We start from the raw sequence: 23,608 nt of genomic DNA on the forward strand, positions 1-23,608 counted from the left end.
GGAAGATAGAGAGACAGACTCCCACACGCACCTGATCAGGATCCACCCAGCAACCACTCTTTGGGGCTGATGGTCAAATCAACCGAGCTATTCTCAGCACCTGGGACCAATGTTTGAACTATTTGAGTCACTGGCTTCAGGAAGGGAAAAGAGACAAGGGCGAGAGAGACAGGAGAGAAACAGATGGTCTCTCCTCCTGTGAGCCCTGCCTGGTGATTGAAACTGGGACATCCATACACCAGGCCAACACTCTATCTACTAAACCCGCCAACCAGGCCAGTCTTTATTTTTCTTTATCTGTTATTTCCAAGTTATCTATCTGTTCACTCTCGAAAGGACCTCTATTTATAAACACATGCTGGCTTCCTTGGGACTCTCCTCTTAGCTTTTTTATTTAAAAAAAAAAAAAAAGATTTCTTTTCTACTGACCTTTTTTTCTATTTTTATAGGGATTCTTCCCCTCAATAATCCTATCAACTCTGTATTACTCTCTTCATTCTGACAGCATGTGTACATTTGTACATCTCTGCCTGGTGTTGGAGGCTTACCTGCCTAATGGCGATTTAATAAGGCCAATATGAAAGTAACTTTGTACTTCTTATAAAGATAATTTGATCCAGACAGAAGCCTTTTGTTGACAAGACATAGGAAGTCCAGGATGAGAAGGATTTTTTTTGTGCAGTTGTAAATCTCTGGAGATGCTTGATCTTTAAGCACCAGGGACCACTTCTGTGACAGAGCCAAACTCCCACACACCCTTTTCTTCCTTTCCACAGATAGGAACTTCTTGTTTGCCCCTCCAGACCCCCCTGCTACCCTCTTGCACTTAGTTCTGTGCACCTCGAACTTGACAGGTGTGGACCATGTCAAGTAGCTTCCCACTGGGTTCTGCAATAGAGCTCAAGGGCAGGCTAGCAGAGAGGAAAGCAGAGGACTGATGGCTGCTTGGTGAGCCCCTCAGGCTGTCCCTCCAGAGCATCTGCAGGCCCTCCCCCTAGGACTCTCTGGTGCTTTTCACTCCTATGTCAGGGGAGGCAATGGTCGTGAATAGTGCATTATGCTTTCCACTCACTCCCTGTCCGCTTTTGTAAAGAGCCCCTTTTTAAATGTGAACTCAATGAACTCAACTTGACTATGTCATCTGGTTCTCACCGTAGGATTACAAGTGCCTGCCTTGCGTCATTGGAGCAGACACCGACGGTGCTCCTACAGCTGCTTCCTCCTCCCGAACACGTGCTTTCAAACTGAAGGTCAGCCTCTTCAGTTCCTTCTTCAGTTCTTTACCAAGATTTACTATTAGCCACATGTGATTTGCAAACATAAGAACATAAAATTATTATGGAAGACCAAGTGTACTATTAGACTAAAGGACAGTAGACACAGAAAAGGTTTTTGACAATAATCCAACATTTTTTCATGACAAAATTTTTCAGAAAACAAAAAACAGGAGAGAACTTCCTCACCTGCTGGAGGCCATCTACAAAATCCCCACCGTTAACATCACACTCGATGGTGAAAGACTGCATGCTTCCCTCTAAGGTCTGCAACAGAATCAGGTTTTCTACCGTTGCCACTCCTGTTTGACCCTATATCAGAGGCAGTCATAGACAAAGAAAAGAGAGTATCTGATTGACAAGAAAGAAATGAAATGATCTCTATTCACAGATTATCTGACCTGGCACATAGAAAATTCTAAGGAATCTACTAAAAAAAGCTTTTGTAACTAAGAAATGAGTTGAGCAAGACTGCAGGATAAAAAAATTAGTATATAAAAATTGCTTGTATTTTTATACACTTGTAATAAACATTCAGAGTATAAAATTAAGAAAATAATTCCATTTATAATAATGCCAAAAAGAATAAGATGTTTAAATATAAATCTAACAAAAGAATAAAAGACTCGTGCAGTGAAAACTACAAAATATTGTTGAAAGAAGTTAAAGACCTAAATAAGCGGAAGACAACCCATTGTTATTGACTTACAGTTATGAAGATAATACTCTCCAGATAGATCAACAGATATAACAAAATCTCTATCAAACACCCTAAGCAGTGTTTTTGCAGAAATTAATGACCTAAACTTAAAATTCATATAGAAGTGCAAGGGACCTAAAATGGCCAAAACAATATTAAAAAGGACAAATTTGGATGATTCACATTTCTTTTTTTAATTTATTTCATTTTATTTATTTATGATTTTAATTTGTGTTTACATAGATTCAAGTGTCCCACCGAGTATATCTCTGTTCTTAAGTGTAAAAATTACTACAAAGTTATAGTAGTCAACCAATACAGTGTGGTGCTGGAATAAGGATGAATATATAGATCGATGGAACAGGATTAAAAATATACTCTTGTATTTATGGTCAGTTGCTTTTCAACAAGGGTGCCAAGACCATTCAGTGGGAGAAAGAATAACCTTGTCAGCAAGGGGTGCTGGAGCAGCTGGATAGCCTATGACATGCAGAAGAGTGAATTGACCTCTATATCCTACTACACACAAACATGAACTAAAAACGGATCATGAACACAAATATAAAGGCTAAAAGTACAAAATCCTTAAAAGTAAAAAATAGAAGTAACTTTTCATGACCTTGGTTAAGCAAGGATTCTTTGGATAAGACACCAAAAAATAAAAAACTAAGTAAAAACTAAGTAAATGAGACTACATCAAAAGTAGAAGCTTCTATGCTGCAAATGATACTATCAAGAAAGTAAAAACACAGCCCACAGAATGTGAAAGTATATTTGCAAATTATATATCTGATAAGGATCTTTTACCCAGAATACATAAAGAATACTTACAATTTGGCCTTGGTCTATTGGTCCAGTGGTAGAGCATAGGCCTGGTGTGTGGATGTCCCAGGTTTGATTCCCAATCAGAGCTCACAGGATAAGTGACTATCTTCTTCTTTGCCCCTCCCCCTCCCTCTTCTCTCTTTCTCTACCTCTCTTTCTCTCCCATAGCCATGGCTCGATTGGTTCAAGTGTGTTGGCCCCGGGCCCTGAGGATAGCTCCATGGAGCCTCTGCTTCAGGCGCTAAAAAAATAGCTCAGTTGTGAGCATGGCCCCAGATGGGCAGAGCAATAGCCCCAGACAGGGGTTGTTGGGTGGATCCCGGTCAGGGTTCATGCAGGAATCTGTCTCACTATCCCCTATCACCCCTCCTCTCACTTGGAAAAGAAGAAAAGAAAAAAGAAAAAAAGAATATTTAACAATTTCATCATAAAAGGACAAATAACCCAATTAAAAATGGGCAAATGACTTAAGTAAACATTTCTCCAAAGAAGATATACAAATGGTCAATAAGCATATGAATAATGTTCACCCTCACTAGTTATTAGGAAATGCAAACTAAAACCACAATGATACATCACTCCCCACCCAGTAGAATGGCTATCATCAAAAAGATGATAACGAGAGCTGGTGAGGACATGGAGGAACTGGAGACCTCTGTATGGCTGGTAGGAACAGAGACTGGAAAAGGTACTATAGAAAACACTTTGGTTTCCCGAGGATGACATCAGAGTAATGGTGGGGTAGGAAGCGATACCAATAAATCTCCCCCAAAACTTAACAAGATCTTCAACCAGAAACAGAAAAACCTATCCTTGGAGCCTCCAGATGTTTCGCAATACACCCAAAGGTATGATCGAGCGAAAAATTGGCTAAATATATAACCAAACCCCGAAGGAAATAGGGAGTAAGAAATGCTCCGCCTTCCTCACTAACCTAAACAGGGCGGCTTTCACTGGAAACTGAGAATATAGAAACTAAGGCGGGCAAAGGGGGTGAATAGATCCAGGCCGCGGCACAAACAGCCAAACCAGGCTGTGGCATGGAGATCCAAGCCGAGAAAAAACTGTTCCTGTGACAACCCAGGCAATACAGCTAACACTCGCGCCAAACCCAGACAAAAAAAGACAAGCGGGGCAGCCATTTTACCTGATCTCCTGGTCGGCGCACGCAGATAGTGGGCGAGAGATTCCTTCCAAAGCCCCGGGAGGGTGTGCCCATGTTACCCCACAGAGAGGCAGAGTCAGAGGCCTTTGTGTGGGCCGAAAGCCTCTGGGCCACCCCAGCACCCTGGGAGAGCTGCACACGGGGAGGGAGCGAGAACTAATTCCAATGCTGGAACTTTTCTGTGCGGGCGGGGGTTTCACTCAGAGGGTGAGGCCGCTGGTCTGATATCCTGGTCTGTGCGTGCAGATAGTGAGTGAGAGATTCCTCCGAGTGCCTCGGCAGTGCCTGCCCGTGTTATCCCACGGAGGGGCAGAGTCAGGAGCCTTTGTGTGGGCCAAAAAGCGGAATCTGGGGCCCCCCCAGGGCCCTGAGGGAGCCGCGCATGGGAAGGGAGTGAGAGCCAATTCCAACGCTGGAACTTTTCAGTGCGGGCGGGGGGTTTCACTCAGAGGGTGAGACTTCCGGCCTGACATCCTGGTCTGCGCGCACGGAGAGTGGGCAAGAGACTCCTCCCAGCACCTCAGGAGTGGGACCCCGTGTTATCCCACAGAGGGGCAGAGTCAGGGGCCTTTGTGTGGGCCAAAAACGGAATCTCAGGCCACCCCAGCGCCTTGAAAAAGCCACACACTGGGATGGAGCGAGAGCCAATTCCAACGCTGGAACTTTTCAGTGTGGGCGGGGGGTTTCACTCAGAGGGCAAGACTTCCGGCCTGACATCCTGGTCTGCGCTTGCAGATAGTGAGCGAGAGTTTACTCCAAGCACCCCAGGAGTGGGTGCCCGCCCGTGTTACCAGACAGAGTGGCAGAGCCAGAGGTCTTTGAGTGGGCGGAAGCCCAGCCTGATTATGCTAGCAGCTCTGACTGACTGAGCCTTACCCAGAGCCCTGCGCTGAGTGGGAATAGAGTGGGGAGTTGCCAGCTCTTTGAGCCTCTTACTATCCAGGCAGAGGCAGCAGCAACTCCATAGCTGGATTATCAGGCTACTAATTGAGGAAGGAAAGACTAGGAGAGAGGCTCCAGGAACACGGACTCTCTCACTGTCGGAGCCTATAAATGCTAATGAGCCTTGACTGCCAACGAGACTGAAGCACAATACATGATATCGCCATAGAGACTTATCAACTGCAAACCTCTACCTGAGCGTGCCAAAGGGGCAGAACCCGGGGTACAGAGTCACTGACCAGGAAGAGGGAGAGAAAAGAAAAAGCAAGAAGATAATCTCTCAAAATCAAGAATAATCTGCAGACTTTATAACCTATCCCATTTTATTATATTTGTTCATTTGTTTCTCTTATCTTCATCCTTGATTTTTTTTTTCCTTCTCCAATTTGGTCATTTAACTCTCTACCAGTCTTACTCTCTCCTCTCCTTGAACTACACTACCCATAAGTGTTACATCTCCCATTATCTTTTCTTTCCTCTTCCTTTCTCTCTATGAGGATTACACTCCAAAACCCTTAACTCTCTCTCTCTCTCCTCTTTTTTCTTTTTTCTTCTTTTAGTGGTTCCCTCTTTTCTCTCTCTCTCTCTCTCTCTCTCTCTTTCTTTTCTCCCTCTATATTAGTTTCTTCCTTTCTCCTTTATGTCTCCTCTCATTCAAACCTCAATAATGAACAAATTATCTTATCTGGGACTCAAACTTATGTTTGTGGCATTTTGGGGGTTTTTTACTTCACCTTTTTAACTCACTAGTAGTGCTCCCATCCCTGGCTCTCCATTTTATCAAGCTTTGTTCCACTAAATACAATAGTAATTTTTTAATTTGTCCCCTCATTTTCCTGTTTCCCTCTTATTCCTCTCATCATAACTCTTAGTCAACCAACACCTAAATGCAAATCATTTTATTGTTGATCCAAATTTTTTCATTATTTGCTTTTTGTGGGTCCATACCCCCCCTTTTTTTATTTTATTTTATTTATTTTATTTATTTTTCTTGCCCCTTTATTACTTTTCCTCAATTCAGGCCCTCCATTACAGGCATTGTTTGTTCTATTAAATACAATATAATTCACAGTTCACCACAAGATTTTCTCAAGAAAGAGGGGAGAGGAGAGGAGAGGAAAAAAGGAGTGGGGGAATAATTTCCTTTTTTTAAATTTTTATTTTATTTTATTTTTCTTTATTTCATTATTAATTTAAAAAAACAACTTTTTTTGATTTTTTATTTTTTTAATTTTTTATTCTTTATTAAATCTCATTAATACTATCAACAAAACCACACTTAGATGCCATTAAGGAAGAGAAAATAAAATATCATGGATACAAAAGAAAGAGAGGTAACACAGATAGATGAGGAAAAATCTATGGAGAAAAAATTTAATATATTGGAAACCTTGGAGCTAAATGACAGAGAATTCAAGATAGAAATCCTAAAAATACTCAGAGATATACAAGAAAACACAGAAAGGCAATTTAGGGAGCTCAGAAAACAACTCAATGAACACAAAGAATATATGTCCAAGGAAATTGAAACTATAAAAACAAATCAAACAGAGATGAAAACCTCAATTCACAAGCTGAAAAATGAGGTAACAAGCTTAGCTAATAGAACAGGCCAGATAGAAGAGAGGATTAGTGAAATAGAAGACAAGCAACTTGAGGCACAACAGAGAGAAGAAGAAAGAGACTCAAAAATTAAAAAAAAATGAGATAGCCCTATAAGAATTATCTGACTCCATCAGAAAGAATAACATAAGAATAATAGGTATAGCAGAGGGAGAAGAGAGAGAAAATGGAATGGAGAACATACTCAAACAAATAATAGATGAGAACTTCCCAAGCCTGTGGAAAGAACTAAAGCCTCAACTTCAAGAAGCAAACAGAACACCGAGTTTTCTTAACCCCAACAAACCTACTCCAAGCCACATCATAATGAAATTGGCACAAACCAAAGGCAAAGAAAAAATTCTCAAGGCAGCCAGGGAAAGAAGAATACAACATATAAAGGAAGGCCCATTAGATTATCATCAGATTTCTCAGCAGAAACTCTACAAGCTAGAAGAGAGTGGACCCCAATATTTAAAGTCCTGAAAGAGAGGAACTTTCAGCCACGAGTACTATACCCATCAAAGCTATCCTTCAAATATGAAGGAGAAATAAAAACATTCACAGATACAGAAAAGATGAGGGAATTTATCCTCAGAAAACCCTCACTCCAGGAATTACTAAAGGGGGTTCTCCAATCAGATACAAAGAACAACAACAACAACAAAAAAAACAAGGCCACAAGTAAAAGCTCCAAGAAGAACACAATGAAACCAAATTTAAACTGTGACAACAACAAAAAGAAAGGGGGGGGAGAGGATGGAGATTAACAGTAGCAAAGGACGATGGAGTGCAAAACTACTCACAAAATAGTGTGCTACGATGAACAGGGTAGGAACCCTTTTCATTACTTAAAGGTAACCACCATTGAAAAAACCACCACAGAAGCACATGAGATAAAAAAGATAGCAACAGAGGAAAGATGTATGGAATACAACCAAATAAAAACAAAAGATAGAAAAACGAAAGAGAAGGATCAAACAAGACACAAAAATAACAGAAAGCAATATATAAAATGGCAATAGGAAACTCACAAGTGTCAATAATTACACTAAATGTAAACGGATTAAACTCACCAATAAAAAGGCACAGATAGCAGAATGGATTAAAAAGAAAATCCAACTGTATGCTGCCTACAAGAAACTCATCTAAACAACAAGGATAAAAACAAATTCAAAGTGAAAGGCTGGAAAACAATACTCCAAGCAAATAACATCCAAAAAAAAGCAGGTGTAGCAATACTCATATCTGATAATGCTGACTACAAGACAGCAAAAGTACTCAGAGACAAAAATGGCCATTTCATAATGGCTAAGGGGACACTGAATCAAGAAGACATAACAATTTTTAATATATATGCACCAAACCAAGGAGCACCAAAATATATAAGACAGCTACTTATTGACCTTAAAACAAAAACTGACAAAAATACAATCATACTTGGAGACCTCAATACACCGCTGACAGCTCAAGATCGGTCATCCAAACAGAGAATCAACAAAGATATAGTGGCCTTAAACAAAACACTAGAGCACCTGGATATGATAGACATCTACAGGACATTTCATCCCAAAATGACTGAGTATACATTTTTCTCCAGTGTACATGGATCATTCTCAAGAATTGACCATATGTTGGGCCACAAAAACAACATCAGCAAATTCAGAAAAATTGAAGTTGTACCAAGCATATTTTCTGAACATAAAGCCTTGAAACTAGAATTCAACTGCAAAAAGGAGGAAAAAAATCCCACAAAAATGTGGAAACTAAACAACATACTTTTAAAAAATGAATGGGTCAAAGAAGAAATAAGTGCAGAGATCAAAAGATATATACAGACTAATGAAAATGACAATATGACATATCAGAATCTATGGGATGCAGCAAAAGCAATGATAAGAGGGAAGTTCATATCACTTCAGGCATATATGAACAAACAAGAGAGAGCCCAAGTGAACCACTTAACTTCCCACCTTAAGGAACTAGAAAAAGAAGAACAAAGACAACCCAAAACCAGCTGAAGAAAGGAGATAATAAAAATCAGAGCAGAAATAAATGAAATAGAGAACAGTAAAACTATAGAAAAAATTAATAGAACAAAGAGCTGGTTCTTTGAAAAGATCAACAAAATTGACAAACCCTTGGCAAGACTTACCAAGGAAAAAAGAGAAAGAACTCATATAAACAAAATCCAAAATGAAAGAGGAGAAATCACCACGGACACCGTAGATATACAAAGAATTATTGTAGAATACTATGAAAACCTTTATGCCACTAAATTCAACAATCTAGAAGAAATGGATAAATTCCTAGAACAATACAACCTTCCTAGACTGAGTCAAGAAGAAGCAGAAAGCCTAAACAGACCTATTAGTAGAGAAGAAATAGAAAAAACCATTAAAAACCTCCCCAAAAATAAAAGTTCAGGCCCTGACGGCTATACCAGCGAATTTTATCAAACATTCAAAGAAGACTTGGTTCCTATTCTACTCAAAGTCTTCCAAACAATTGAAGAAGAAGCAATACTTTCAAACACATTTTATGAGGCCAACATAACCCTCATACCAAAACCAGGCAAGGATGGCACAAAAAAAGAAAACTACAGACCAATATCTCTAATGAATACAGATGCTAAAATACTAAACAAAATACTAGCAAATCGAATACAACAACATATTAAAAACATAATATATCATGATCAAGTGGGATTCATCCCAGAATCTCAAGGATGGTTCAACATACGTAAAACGGTTAACGTAATACACCATATCAACAAAACAAAGAACAAAAACCACATGATCTTATCAATAGACGCAGAAAAGGCTTTCGATAAAATACAACACAATTTTATGTTTAAGACTCTCAACAAAATGGGTATAGAAGGAAAATATCTCAACATGATAAAGGCCATATATGATAAACCATCAGCTAACATCATATTAAATGGCACTAAACTGAAGTCTTTCCCCCATAAATCAGGAACAAGACAGGGTTGTCCACTCTCTCACTCTTATTTAATGTGGTACTAGAGGTTCTAGCCAGAGCAATCAGACAAGACAAAGAAATAAAAGACATCCATATCGGAAAAGAAGAAGTAAAGGTATCACTTTTTGCAGATGATATGATCCTATACATCAAAAACCCCAAAGAATCCACAAAAAGACCACTAGAAACAATAAGCCAATACAGTAAGGTCACAGAATACCAAATTAACATACAGAAGTCAATAGCCTTTCTATATGCCAACAATGAAACAACTGAGAACGAACTCAAAAGAATAATCCCCTTCACAATTGCAACAAAAAAAATAAAATACTTAGGAATAAACATAACAAAGAATGTAAAGGACTTATATAATGAAAACTATAAACCATTGTTGAGAGAAATCGAAAAAGATATAATGAGATGAAAGAATATTCCTTGTTCTTGGTTAGGAAGAATAAATATAATCAAGATAGCTATATTACCCAAAGCAATATACAAATTTAATGCAATTCCCATCAAAATTCCAATGACATTTTTTAAAGAAATAGAGCAAAAAATCATCAGATTTATATGGAACTATAAAAAACCCTGAATAGCCAAAGCAATCCTAAAGAAAAAGAATGAAGCTGGGGTCATTACAATACCTGACTTCAAACTATATTATAGGGCCACGACAATCAAAACAGCATGGTATTGGCAGAAAAGTAGACACTCAGACCAAAGGAACAGAATAGAAAGTCCAGAAATAAAACCACATATATATAGTCAAATAATTTTTGATAAAGGAGTCAAGAACACACAATGGAGAAAAGAAAACCTCTTCAATAAATGGTGCTGGGAAAACTGGAAAGCCACATGCAAAAGAATGAAACTGGACTACAGTTTGTCCCCCTGTACTAAAATTAATTCAAAATGGATCAAAGATCTAAACATAAGACCTCAAACAATAAAGTACATAGAAGAAGACATAGGTACTAAACTCATGGACCTAGGTTTTAAAGAGCATTTTATGAATTTGACTCCAATGGCAAGAGAAGTGAAGGCAAAAATTAATGAATGGGACTACATCAGACTAAGAAGTTTTTGCTCAGAAAGAGAAACTGATAACAAAATAAACAGAAAGCCAACTAAATGGGAAATGATATTTTCAAACAACAGCTCAGATAAGGGCCTAATATCCAAAATATACAAAGAACTCATAAAACTCAACAACAAACAAACAATCCAATAAAAAAATGGGAAGAGGACATGAACAGACACTTCTCCCAGGAGGAAGTACAAATGGCCAACAGATATATGAAAAGATGCTCATCTTCTTTAGTTATTAGAGAAATGCAAATCAAAACTGCAATGAGATACCACCTCACACCTGTTAGATTAGCTATTATTAACAAGACAGGTAATAGCAAATGTTGGAGAGGCTGTGGAGAAAAAGGAACCCTCATTCACTGTTGGTGGGAATGTAAAGTAGTACAGCCATTATAGAAGAAAGTATGGTGGTTCCTCAAAACACTGAAAATAGAACTATCAATATCTTATGACCCAGCAATCCCTCTACTGGGTATATATATACCCCAAAAACTCAGAAACATTGATACATAAAGACACACGCAGCCCCATGTTCATTGCAGCATTGTTCACAGTGGCCAGGACATGGAAACAACCAAAAAGCCCGTCAATAGATGACTGGATAAAGAAGATGTGGCACATATACACTATGGAATACTACTCAGCCATAAGAAATGATGACATCGGATCATTTACAGCAAAATGGTGGGATCTTGATAACATTATATGAAGTAAAATAAGTAAATCAGAAAAAACCAGGAACTGCATTATTCCATACGTAGGTGGGACATAAAAGTGAAACTAAGAGACATTGATAAGAGTGTGGTGGTTACGGGGGGAGGGGGGAAAGGGAGAGGGAAAGGGGGAGGGGGAGGGGCACAAAGAAAACTAGATAGAAGATGTCAGAGGACAATCTGACTTTGGGTGATGGGTATGCAACATCATTGAAAAACAAGATAACCTGGACTTGTTGATCTTTGAATATATGTATCCTGATTTATTGATGTCGCCCCATGAAAAAAATAAAATTATTAAAAAAAAAAAAAGAAAACACTTTAATAGTTACACATGACTCAGCTATTCTACTCCTAGATTTATACCTAAGAAAATTGATATCCTAGGTCCATACAAAAATTTGTACATGAATGTCATAGTAGCATTATTTATAATAGCCAAAAATGGAAACAACCCAACTGATGAATGGATAATAAAATGTAGTGTATCTATATAATAGAATGAGCCATAAGAAAAATGAAGTGCTGATACACGCTACCACAAAGATGAACCGTGAACACATTATGCTAAGTAAAAAGTCACAAAAGTTGACATGTTGTATGATTCCATGAATATGAAATGCCAAGGAAAAGGCACATTTAAATAGGCAGAGGGTAGTTGAAGCAGTTGGGTGGGTAAGAGGGGCATGAAAATATTCTAATTATTTAGATTAGATTGTCATGATGATTGTACAATGCTGTCAATATACTAAAAAAAATTGAGTTATACACTTTAAGTAGGTGAATTGTATAATGTTGAGTTGTACCTTAATAAAGCTATTTAGAAGAAAATACCATCGAGGTCCCAGAGTCTTACCACATCCTCAAACTTATTGATATTGACCCCAGAATGTTTGGCTTTCTTGTTACACAGCTCTCTTATAGTTGAAAGTGCAGACCTTAGAAACATTTCTCTTTTCCTTGGAGTAAATCTTTCTTTAACCTGATGGTCTACAGTATCTAGTCACCCTTCCAAGTGTCCATGTGTCTCAAGTGACATTCGGTAGCTTTGAGTAACTCTGTGTTGGGTGGGGTTTACATTCTGCAATTTCCTCCAAGGTCTTCTCCTCGAATTTAACAGGCACAATCCTGTAGCACATATTAGTGGCCACCCGAGTTTCAGAAGGCACAAACTAGATAGACTGCACCATCCTGGAGCATCACCATTTGTAAAGGTATGTTTAGGAGACAGTACCACTCTAACTTGATGTTAAGTGCACTGTGCACACAGGAGCAGAAGGGAGAGGGCCGCGTGCAACAAGCCACTTTCAGCCCGCCCTGACAGTTTGCTCACTGCTCACCATCATTGAGGACATTTGAGATGCAAAGTCTGAGAAGCTCCATCTAAGGCATTTCATAGAGCAACTGACTCCTCAGACAAGCAAGCTATCCATTGGTAACATGCAGTCAAGGCCTTGGGAAACATTTATTAAGTCACCACTAAATCTTTTCTGGACATAAAACTGCAATTTCTTTTGCGTATCCTTTAACTGTTATTTAAGAATGTCTGTTCATGGGGAAATATTTGTCATTCCAATATTTAATTAAATTTCATTTCATGGTTAAAGCATTCCTTGATTTGACTTGTCTTTATGCAAAATGTTCAAATGCGTTTTTGCTTTCTCAGTGGAACGATATAAATGTTTTGGTTAAATGACAAACTGAACACTCCTGTCAGCTATTTCTATGGAAGGCGATATTATTTTATTGCCCAATGGAAAGATGCCAATTGTTGGCAGATGTCGAGAAATGGATAGCAGCTTCCAAATGTGAGTATTATCAAGCAATCCAGAAAAACCAGAACAACAAGTCAAACCATTCTCCCGCCCCAAACAAAAAGCTGGTAGACTTGAGCCCAGTAGTGCTGGCCTTTTTGTCTGGTGTCTCACCTCCCCTGAAATGAAGTGGCTCAGAAGCAGCCTTAAATCAGACATTCCAGCACTTGGCTTCCAACTTGGTTCCTTTCCATTTGAAATTCACTTTCCTAAAGAAATAGTGTTAAACTTGGTCATTGGTGTCTCAGGCCAACTCATAGGAAACTTTTCAATCACTGTGTAATTAAAACACTCTGCATTTGCAATGAAAAGTGTAGAAAACAAAACTTCAGCAATATTGGCAATTCAGATAGAAAAGCAATGAAAATGAGAACAATAAAAATGTAAAACATACACAGCACCATAACTAAATTATACCTCTAATATTTAAACATTCAGGTTATTTCTATTTTTAATGGTAAAGAGTGATTACAATGGATACATTTATATATACATATATCTTCATAACCTTTTTCAATTACTTTCTTTTTGATTTTGTAATTAAGCACTTTTTGTAAAGAACTCAAGAAATACTGATAACACATATTCATGTAAAAAAATGCTATTGCAAAAAAAATCATAAAGTCAAAGGACAAAGGATTAGCAAGGAAATATATTTGACAAATAAAGAGCTAATGCCCACAATATATAAATACTCTTAAAATTAGTAAGAAAAATATTTCTAAGTATCAATGTGATATAGTCCAAGGGTACAAATAATGACAGATTTGAAATGAGGAAATAATAATCCATAAACATATAAAATATGATTAATTTGACTAAAAGCCAGAGAAATGAAATTTTAAGATATTAATTTCATCTAACACAGTTGTTCAAAAATGAGAAAAACAATGATGATAGTCTAGTGCTGGCCAAGTTTTGGGGGAAGGGGCTTGCACAGTTTGCTCTAGGATTAGGAATACTGACCACCATTCTTGACAGTAATCTGGCAACATCTATTAAACAGCTAACGTTCATGTACTTTTACCCAGCAATCTCACTTCTCAGAATCCATCCCATAAAACATGGGATGTCTATGGCAACACTCTCTGGCCTGCCCCAAAACTATAGGAAGTGGGATAGGCACTTTGCAGGACAATGTATGTAGAGTAAGTCAAGTTTTGTAGAACACAGAATGATTTTGTAAAACATTATCTCTAATATATGTTTGCCTCTTGTCATCTGAGTATTGTGTAAGGTGTGGGAAAGGGTCCGCCTGGCTGGTAGCCTTCAGAGGTGGCAGCTTAATTAAAAAAACAACAACAAGGCAAGATATTAATAAGGAGGACAACAGTGATGATTTTACCGTGAGCACAGATTACTTTGTAGTTGAATTGAAATGAGTTGGCGCCCAGAGTGGGGTAGAGACCTTCCACCCCTGGACATAGGTTGCAGATCGTGAAAGGCTTCACTGTCCCTCAGAGGGGCACACATGGACAGCATGTGTGGGTGAGACCACTGGTTGTGACCACGGTCTGGCACAGTCTCCCTGGCTGAAAGGCCTATTGTCCTGGGTCCCAATCCCAAGTGTCCTTCCTCTGCATCTCTTCCCAAAGAGTTCCCTGGGAGTCCCCACCTGCCAGGTCCCCTCCCTGGTCATGAGCTCAACAAAGGCCACGGCCAGCGCCCATGGAGCCCTTCCCCGTGGCTGTGGGTAGAGAAGTTCCCTTTCCCTTCTTCTCTTTTTTACTGTCCTTCCTGCCCTGTCTGCCGGGATATGCCGTCACCCCAGGGTTGGGCAGGCACCAGCAGGATGGAAATAGAATCTGGGAACCCGCCCTGCTCAACATGGGAAAGCTGAGCTTAGAGGAGCAGGTCCGGGGGAATGTCCACATCCCTCCGCCCCGACTGGAGTCCAGTCACAGGAACAAGCAGAAACAGTGGTGCCGGGAAATGCAGGCAGTTGACATGGAGACGCAAGGAGTCTGCTTCTTTCCTCTCATTGTCGTCCCCCTTACAGGCTGAGCGCCGGCAGGCCGCATTACTCAGCGGTAGGTACGCTTGTGCTGCCTTAGCGGCAGTGCTGGGTCGCAGCACTCCGGAGTGACATTACTCACTAAAAATAACTCCCAAGTGTGGGCACTTACACCCAGTGGAGGGATTCACATAATTCAACAACCGGTTCTCTGCCCTAATAACTGTTTTAAGTATGAAAAAATGATATATTGAAAGGCAATTTATTATTTCATGCATTTAATACTTAACTGCAATAAAAGGTACACAAAACTAGATTATGTTATAAGAAAGAGAAGTTTTAAAATATTAATGAAAAAATATTAAATAATACCTGACCAAAAAAAAATAAAACTTATTTCAGATATTTCCAGTTAAAGCTTGTCACCCCCTGGTTGGCACTTTTTCTGTTTATGTTATATGTTTGTTTACTGGAGTAGCAAACGCAAGGGAATTAAAATGTAATATTTCATCAAAGGTACAATGAGTTTTGTAAAATAAATAAATAAATATTACAAGCATAGTTTCGTCAAATTTTTTTACTGATGGACGGAATGAACATGACCACAGGCGCTTAGAATACATTGTTGTGCAGATGAACGTAAAAAAGAGTAAAGGATGTAAATTTGTGATTTCCACATTGGGCAGCTAGCTGCCCAGGCGCCCACCTTAGAGAGAACCCTGATTACAAGTTCCATTTTAAAAACCAGTTCACCAAACTCAACAAAAAATTAGGTATTGGTTCTGCCGAACCAGTGCAACCTGGCTGAATCCCACCAGAACTCTTGCTGCAAACATAAAATGAGACTCCTATATCTCTGACCATGGATGGGTTATGATGAGCAGCGCTCAGCCTCTCCAGCCAGGACACTAACAAGAAGCCTTTTAAAGACTCCGATGTTCTCTTGAAATAAAACCAGCTCATTTCCTGTGTGAGCTGTGTAGCTCACAGGTGATTTTTCCTGGAATGTGTGAGGCTGTGGGCAGCTGTCATCCTCGCCAATGGCCTGCTTCTCACTCCATTGGATGCTTGCAAGGATGGACATCAACCTGTGTGAATGGCAGGAACGATTTCCATGTCAGTTGCTTTGCCTTTTTGTGTTTTACGTGTCCACACCCTGGAGCCACACAGCACAGACACGGGACCAGCCCGCACACGCTCCAGGAGTCCAGGGCCAGCCCAACCACGAGGCTCTGCAACACTTCCCGAGGTCTCAGTTCCTCGGCTGAAAGGGAGCCTAATGACCACACCTTTCTTCATATAATGATGCCATTTTCATCCTGTAATCCAGGGGTCCCCAAACTACGGCCCGTGGGCCACATGCGGCCCCCTGAGGCCATTTATCCAGCCCCCGCCACACTTCCGGAAGGGGCACCCCTTTCATTGGTGGTCAGTGAGAGGAGCATAGTTCTCATTGAAATACTAGTCAGTTTGTTGATTTAAATTTACTTGTTCTTTACTTTAAATATTGTATTTGTTCCCGTTTTGTTTTTTTCTTTATTATTATTATTATTATTATTATTTTATAGAGACAGAGAGAGAGATAGACAGGGACAGACAGACAGGAACGGAGAGATGAGAAGCATCAATCATTAGTTTTCCGTTGCACATTGTGACACCTTAGTTATTCATTGATTGCTTTCTCATAGGTGCCTTGACCACAGGCCTTCAGCAGACCGAGTAGCCCCTTGCTCGAGCCAGTGACCTTGGGTCCAAGCTGGTGAGCTTTTTTGCTCAAACCAGATGAGCCCGTGCTCAAGCTGGCGACCTTGGGGTCTCGAATCTGGGTCCTCATCATCGCAGTCCGACTCCCTATCCACTGCGCCACCACCTGGTCAGGCTGTTCTTTTACTTTAAAGTAAGATATGTGCAATGTGCATAGGGATTTGTTCATAGTTTTTTTTATAGTCCAGCCCTCCAACGGTCTGAGGGACAGTGAACTGACCCCTTGTGTAAAAAGTTTGGGGACCCCTGCTGTAATTAGATGAATGTTACTTGTTAAGTATAAACAACAGGTTCTTTTAGGTTAAAAAAAATGTGGACTCTAACTTCAGGCACTCCTCTCAATAAGTAATTCATAGAATGAATGCCTGTCTCTACAGATGCAGTTGCCTTCTTGGGTCTGAGCTTCGTCCCACTAAGGGCTGGCACAGGAGTGACCTGGATTTCAGTGTTGGTGCATTGGAACAGAAAATTCACTCGCATTTCTGATGCAGCTCCCACTCTGAGGTCGACCCTCATGTGTCCAGGAACTCCTGACGGATGGCTTCTGCTTGGATGGAACAACAGGTTTCCGCCACGTACAAGTTTCAGTTTGGAGTTCAGTGCTCTGTTCCTCACCTTTGCAGCTCGCCAGAGCGGGCTCAACAGTGTGCTGACTGCAGAAGGAGCCCTGAAGGGTGTCTAGGGCTGGTTGCTCCCAGAAGCCCACCCAGAGACTAGGATCTGAGTGCAAGGGATATACTAGGCGCTGCTCCCAGCAATCAATGATAGGAGACCGGAAGGGAGGCAGCAGAGAAGAACACCAGCACAGGGTGTTTTGTTGAATTTATTGCTATGGGCAATAGTGGCTCAACCTCAGTGGGGACAGGAGCAAAGTATAGAACACACTTCAAACATATCCCTCCTGAAGGTCCAAGAGTCCAAGGTCTTAATTTACCAACTCCTGGTAGTTTATGGGTTAAAGGTAATGCCGGAGGTCTTCAACCCACTGTCACTATGGACCAGTCCTGTGTGTGAACCAAGCCCATAGGGTCCTCAGATGAAGCATGCGGATGCTTGTGAAAGAACCCACCAGTGAAACTGAATCCATAGTACAATAGGGCACCAGCTCAGCTCAGTGTCTTCCTGGGCACTTGTGGAAACATTCTTTTAGGAATTATTTTAGGTACAAGAAATTGTACCTGGGGCAGACTTTCAGGTCCCTTGAGAGGTGGGAGCATCTTCTGTTACATAATTCTCAAAAAGCCAGAGGACAGACTAAAACCTACAGCGATAGCTGGACACACAGCTACGGGCTCCTGCAGCTGGACACACAGCTACGGGCTCCTGCAGCCTACTTCCCCCGGCACAGAAAGTGGACACAGCACTGACCACGCCTTGCATTCTGAAGAGTTCGCAGGTCACACACATCATGAGGAAATTCTGAACAACCAACCTGTATGAGATTTTTAATATATTTACAGTCTTACTGTACAGGGTTACCAAGGAGGCAGTTACAAGTAGAAAGAAGTGCTAAGTGTAATGAGTTTTTATGCAACCTAGCTGCTGAAACCAAGTTGGTCAAAGAATTTGGGGCCTTCAACAAGCAGGTAGAAAAGGGGGTCTTGGTATCTTGCTACCTACCATCAAAGTACAGCAGTGCAGCAATGCCAGAGCTCTTTAGACAAGTTGAAGCCTCACCTCCTTCACTAGCCATGGAGATTTGATCTTTGTCCATTTTCTTTGAGCTTCTATATTATCATCTGAAATACTGAGATGTAAGATCATATCTTGCAGATTTGTCCTGGGGGTTAAATGGTATAGCATGTGTCATACATAAAGCACCCACCTTATAGTAGCTCAGTAACTGAGAGGTATGTGCTGGCTTAGCCCTGCTGTTACTACATGGGAGACCCAGTGTCAGTTTGATAACTGGTTACCCTGCATGCAAATGACCCTGCTATGTCTCTAATAAGGCCAGGGAAAAAGGAGAACAAAGAGAAAATGGACACCTCAAGGAGAGGAGCTAAGATCCTCTAGGGAGATGGCTGACTTTTGGCAAGCTCTTAAAATAGCTAAGTAATTAATGTTGTGGAGTGTGTCCATTTTCTTGGCATGCATTCAATTTTATGTTCTCCCTAGTGGAATGCTAAGCGGACAGAGTGGGGAAGGGATAGACAGGTCAAGAAAAGCTACGATGAGTGAACCCTTTCCCGCTCACCCAGAAGGACTTCAGGCATTGTCTGAGCCTGAATCAGCAAGCCAGCTAAGCAACTCTCCTGCACAAACATCTTCGGCTTTGGCCACCAAAATCTTGACTTTGTGCTCAAAATAGAACACTGATTCAGAAGGTTTCCCGATAAGAGAACAAAATGATACAGCAAGTTGTGCTGTCACAAAAGATGACAGAGGATTTTAAGGATCTATTTTTGGGGTCACTTCTCTCTTTCCCCTGTAAGCTGAAGTCATCATCTGCTGTGCGTGTGGGCATCTGGGCTCAGAGCCCATGTTCTGGTGGCTCTGCAGTGGTGGTGAGGACTAATTACTTGGTTTGTTTGTCATTTATTGCAAGGCTCAGTGACTAAAGAGCTTTATTGGTGCTGCCCTGTAAAACCTTCAGTCCTGTGGAAGCTGTTGGCTCTGGATGGTCTATTTCAGGAGACTTGCTATAGAATGGAGTTATGTGGTCATGATCGTATCATGCCCAGAATTGGAATTCGAAGGCAAAAGGAAGGAGCTATTAGTAACTTTCCTGGGAAACTAACTTTTGTTGATTTGACTCAAGTGTGTCCCCTCCACAAACAGCTCAACAGAGGAAGCTGCTGGTTGCCAGATATCATGGGTCTGCTCTGACAGAGTGGGACGGAGTAGATTGTCCTGCAACTGGACAGTGGCCCTATAAATAAGACAGCCCCGGCTGTCTCCACCGCAGGGTACAGAGTCCACCCACTCCTGGTCAGATACAGCCAAGCACACATATTCAGTTCAGACTCATAGTACATTTCATTTTTTTTTTTCATTTTGAAATAATTTCAGATGTGTGTGCCAGTTGTAAGAACAGCACAAAGAACCCCCATAGACACTTGACCTACATTCCCAAACGTTAACATTTTACCTCTTTGTCTTATGATTCACTGGATGATACATATTCTTATTTTATGAACCATTTGAGAGAAAGTTGTAGTCATAATTTCTTTTATTCTTAAGTGTTTGGTTTTTTTGTTTGGTTTTTTGGTAAATGTGTGATTTCTAAACAAAAGAACATTCTTTTATGAAACACAAGTACAATGGTCAAAGTCAGAAAATAACATTGATATAATAATGAATCTCCAGAGCTTATTCAAGGTTGATCAGGTGTCCCAAGAATGTCCTTTAGAGCAGAAGGCATACGAGAATCCTGGCCCGGGACCACACGCTGCATTTATTTGTGATGTCCCTTCAGTCTCCTTTAATCTGGACTTTTCAGGGACTGAGGTCTTTGAGGAGTACAAGCCAGTTACTTTAAAAAATGTCCCTCAGTTTGGATTTAGAGAACAAATTAATTAGAAAGTTGCTTCTTGGCAGTGACCATAGTGATAATGGGTTCAGATAACCATCAGTGGGACGATAGCACCAGATGAAAGTTTGCTGAGGTGTGGGATAGTTATATTATCTTAATGCAACACCTGCCTCACAAAATGTGCATTGATTAGCAAGGAGAAAATAGCAACTTTGCAGCAGGGGAGCCTGGCAGACTCCACCTCCAGGCGCTCAATGGTGACGTCTGCAATATTGGGACCAGCTGACTTCAGGTGCCCCCGGATGTGATGCTCTGCGAAAAACACATTCTACATTTCTCATCTTCCTGCCAAAAATAACCAGAGTCTATTCACAAACACCCAGCTGAGCCCCTTGGAATGCTACAGCAAGATGAGGACATTTAAGACTCTGGGCTCTTTGCAGATGTGGACCATTCACAGCGCAGCCTCGTTTACATCTTGACTTTGGAAGACCCGACAACATACTTGAACTTGAAGCTGACCTGGCCTATCTAAGGCCCTTCCTTCAAACCAGAGAGGGGCCTGACCTGTGGTGGCGCAGTGGACAAAGCGTTGACCTGGAACGCTGAGGCTGCCAGTTAAAAACCCTGGGCTTGCCTGGTCAAGGCACATATATGACAAGCAAGCAATGAACAACTAAAGTAAAGCAACTATGAGTTGATACTTCTTGCCCCCATCCCCTGTAAAAATCAATAAACAAAATCTTAAAAAAAAAAAAAACCCAGAGAGAAACTTGCCAACCTACCAATTTCCCAACCATCCCTGGCTTTTGCTCCATGTTTCACATCCTTCTTTTCCCACAGAGACTCAAGGAGCCTAAAAACTTTCCATTTAGAGTCAAACTGCTTCACAGTCACCGTCACCCTGGCCACTCGATTGGTTTCCCCGTGGATCGGCAGGCCCGGTGGCGCGGGCTTCAGCCGCACCTCCCGTCTCCTCTCCAGAGCATTCAGGACGTGGCTCTCTGTACGGCACACTTGAGCCTGGACAGCAGCTCTTCTCCTTGGTTAGCACAACGGCACCTCGTTTTCCCTGTTTCTTCTGTTCGAAGGGAGTCCTGATCTGCAAAGTACAGGATGGAAGGAACATTTGAAAATGCCACTCACAGAGTTCAGCATATAGAAAGTGTGAAGTCAATGTTAGCTTGTATCATTATAATTGTCAGGGGGCAATGAAGCGTGTACCTTGGAACCAAACTGCCTGGACCCGGAGACCAAACCTAAATCTGCTCTTGGCCGCTGACTTCACCTCCGTCTTGAAGCAGTGGGGAGGGAACGATGAACCTTGCCCGGCTCCTCGTGCGAGCTGCGTGCCTCCCTGCTGGTCTTCTCTTCCTTCTGATCTCCTTTCCCTTTTTAGATCTTACATTTGGGTAAGACTACTGAGTTTGCCATGAGCCCTCCCACTCTGATGCTAACCCTTAATCAAGGAAGAGAGTGGTATATAATTACCCCCATTTTTATGGACAGGAGGACTGAGGTTGAGGAAATTAAGTGGTCTCCACAAGAGCACACGTCTGCCAAAGGCCAAGGGAGACATGGCCCCGGTTTTGGACACATACCCCGTTCTTTAGACCAGTGGTCCCCAACCTTTTTTGGGCCACAGACCGGTTTAATGTCAGAAAATATTTTCACGGACCGGCCTTTAGTGTGGGACGGATAAATGTATCACGTGACTGAGACAAGCATCAAAAGTGAGTCTTAGATGGATGTAACAGAGAGAATCTGGTCATTTTTAAAAAATAAAACATCGTTCAGATTTAAATATAAATAAAACAAAAATAATGTAAGTTATTTATTCTTTCTCTGTGGACCGGTACCAAATGGCCCACGGACCACTACCGGTCCGTGGCCTGGGTGTTGGGGACCACTGCTTTAGAGCATCCATTCTGTCAGCAAAGATGTGTGAGACAGTGTGTGTCCGCTGTGGCAAGGGTCGAGAATGCCCGGCCCTGTGGGGTAGGAACTGACTGAAGGGACGAGGGTCCAGCGTCCACGGGAAGGTGTGAGAGTGTGGTTTCTGCTCTGATAGTGAGATTTCTCTAACTCAGCTGAGGTTTCAGAGGTGGAGATGCTTGAGAACTGGACTAAGGGGGTTTAGAACCAGCCAGACTGAGAGCTAATGCTGAAGGAGTCCAGGAAAAATAACTAGTGTGCTCAGGGAGGAAGAAGCATCTTGAGGTGTTTGGAAAGAATCAACCGAACTCGGAGTGGCTGGAGCAAAGGGCACTGGAGGGTGAGGGAGAATGGGTGTCAGCGGGAGCAGTGCGGTGACCTTCCCTCAGGAGCTGGGTGAGGGTCACCCTGCTGCAGCGTGGGGGGGGGGGGTGAGGAGGAAGGGTCCAAGTGCCAAGTCATCTGGGTGGTGACTTTCAGCCCAAGGCAGCGCCAGGGTCATGGTGGGAGGTGGGGCAGCCTGTGTCACAGAGCAGAGGAGACCCCCGGACTCAGAAGGGGATGAGCCACACTCCTACTTGTTGTAGAATATACTGGGGCCGGGGAGGACAGTGCACCAGGCTGAAGTTAGCAGGCAGGAGGAGAAGAGAGTTTATCTGGATGTGGTCAGTGTGCAGGGCCGACGGAGCACCCAAACAGAGATGCCCCAGAAGCAGCTAGATGCTTGTTTGCATCCAGAGCTCGGCAGTGAGGCCAAGGCCGGGGTGGAGGATGGGGGTGAGAGTCTTGGGTGAGCTCACTCTGGGAGAATGTATAATATAGGAAAAGCCTGTGAGAAACAATGAGGTCTTGGAGAAAACTCATGTTTAAAGATGCACAACACCTCATCTCTCTTCTGTGTTCTTTTCCATGGGGCTTCCCCCAACTACTACCAAAACCTACTTTTTCAGAGGACTAGCTAAGTCCAGCTTGCTAGTGTGCTAAGAAGGTATGTCTTGAATTGAGTTGAGACCTTATGACATGATTTCCTGACCACAGCTATTGCGTCCAAGAACCCACACTCTAATTGTATAAGATCCTTCCCCTTTATCTGAGTGGCGTTTACTTCTCAATCAGTTTCAGAGTATCGGGGATAGGCATTTTGGTCACACGGTGTTTTGCAAAAAGGAATAGGGCTCCTCGAATCTCCTTCCTCCTTGCTTTCCATGTCCATTTCCACCACTACCCTTTCCAGACTGAAGCTTCCCTCCCCCACCTTGCCCCAACAATAAAGAAATATACATGAGGGGGTGGGGGCTAATGGAATGCTTTGTGTCACAGGCTTTAGGGTAGGCACGGTATTCTGACAGTTTAGGTTGGTGGCCATATTTC

This window comes from Saccopteryx bilineata, chromosome 2 (assembly GCF_036850765.1).
Source record: "Saccopteryx bilineata isolate mSacBil1 chromosome 2, mSacBil1_pri_phased_curated, whole genome shotgun sequence".
In the NCBI taxonomy this organism is placed as follows: domain Eukaryota; kingdom Metazoa; phylum Chordata; class Mammalia; order Chiroptera; family Emballonuridae; genus Saccopteryx; species Saccopteryx bilineata.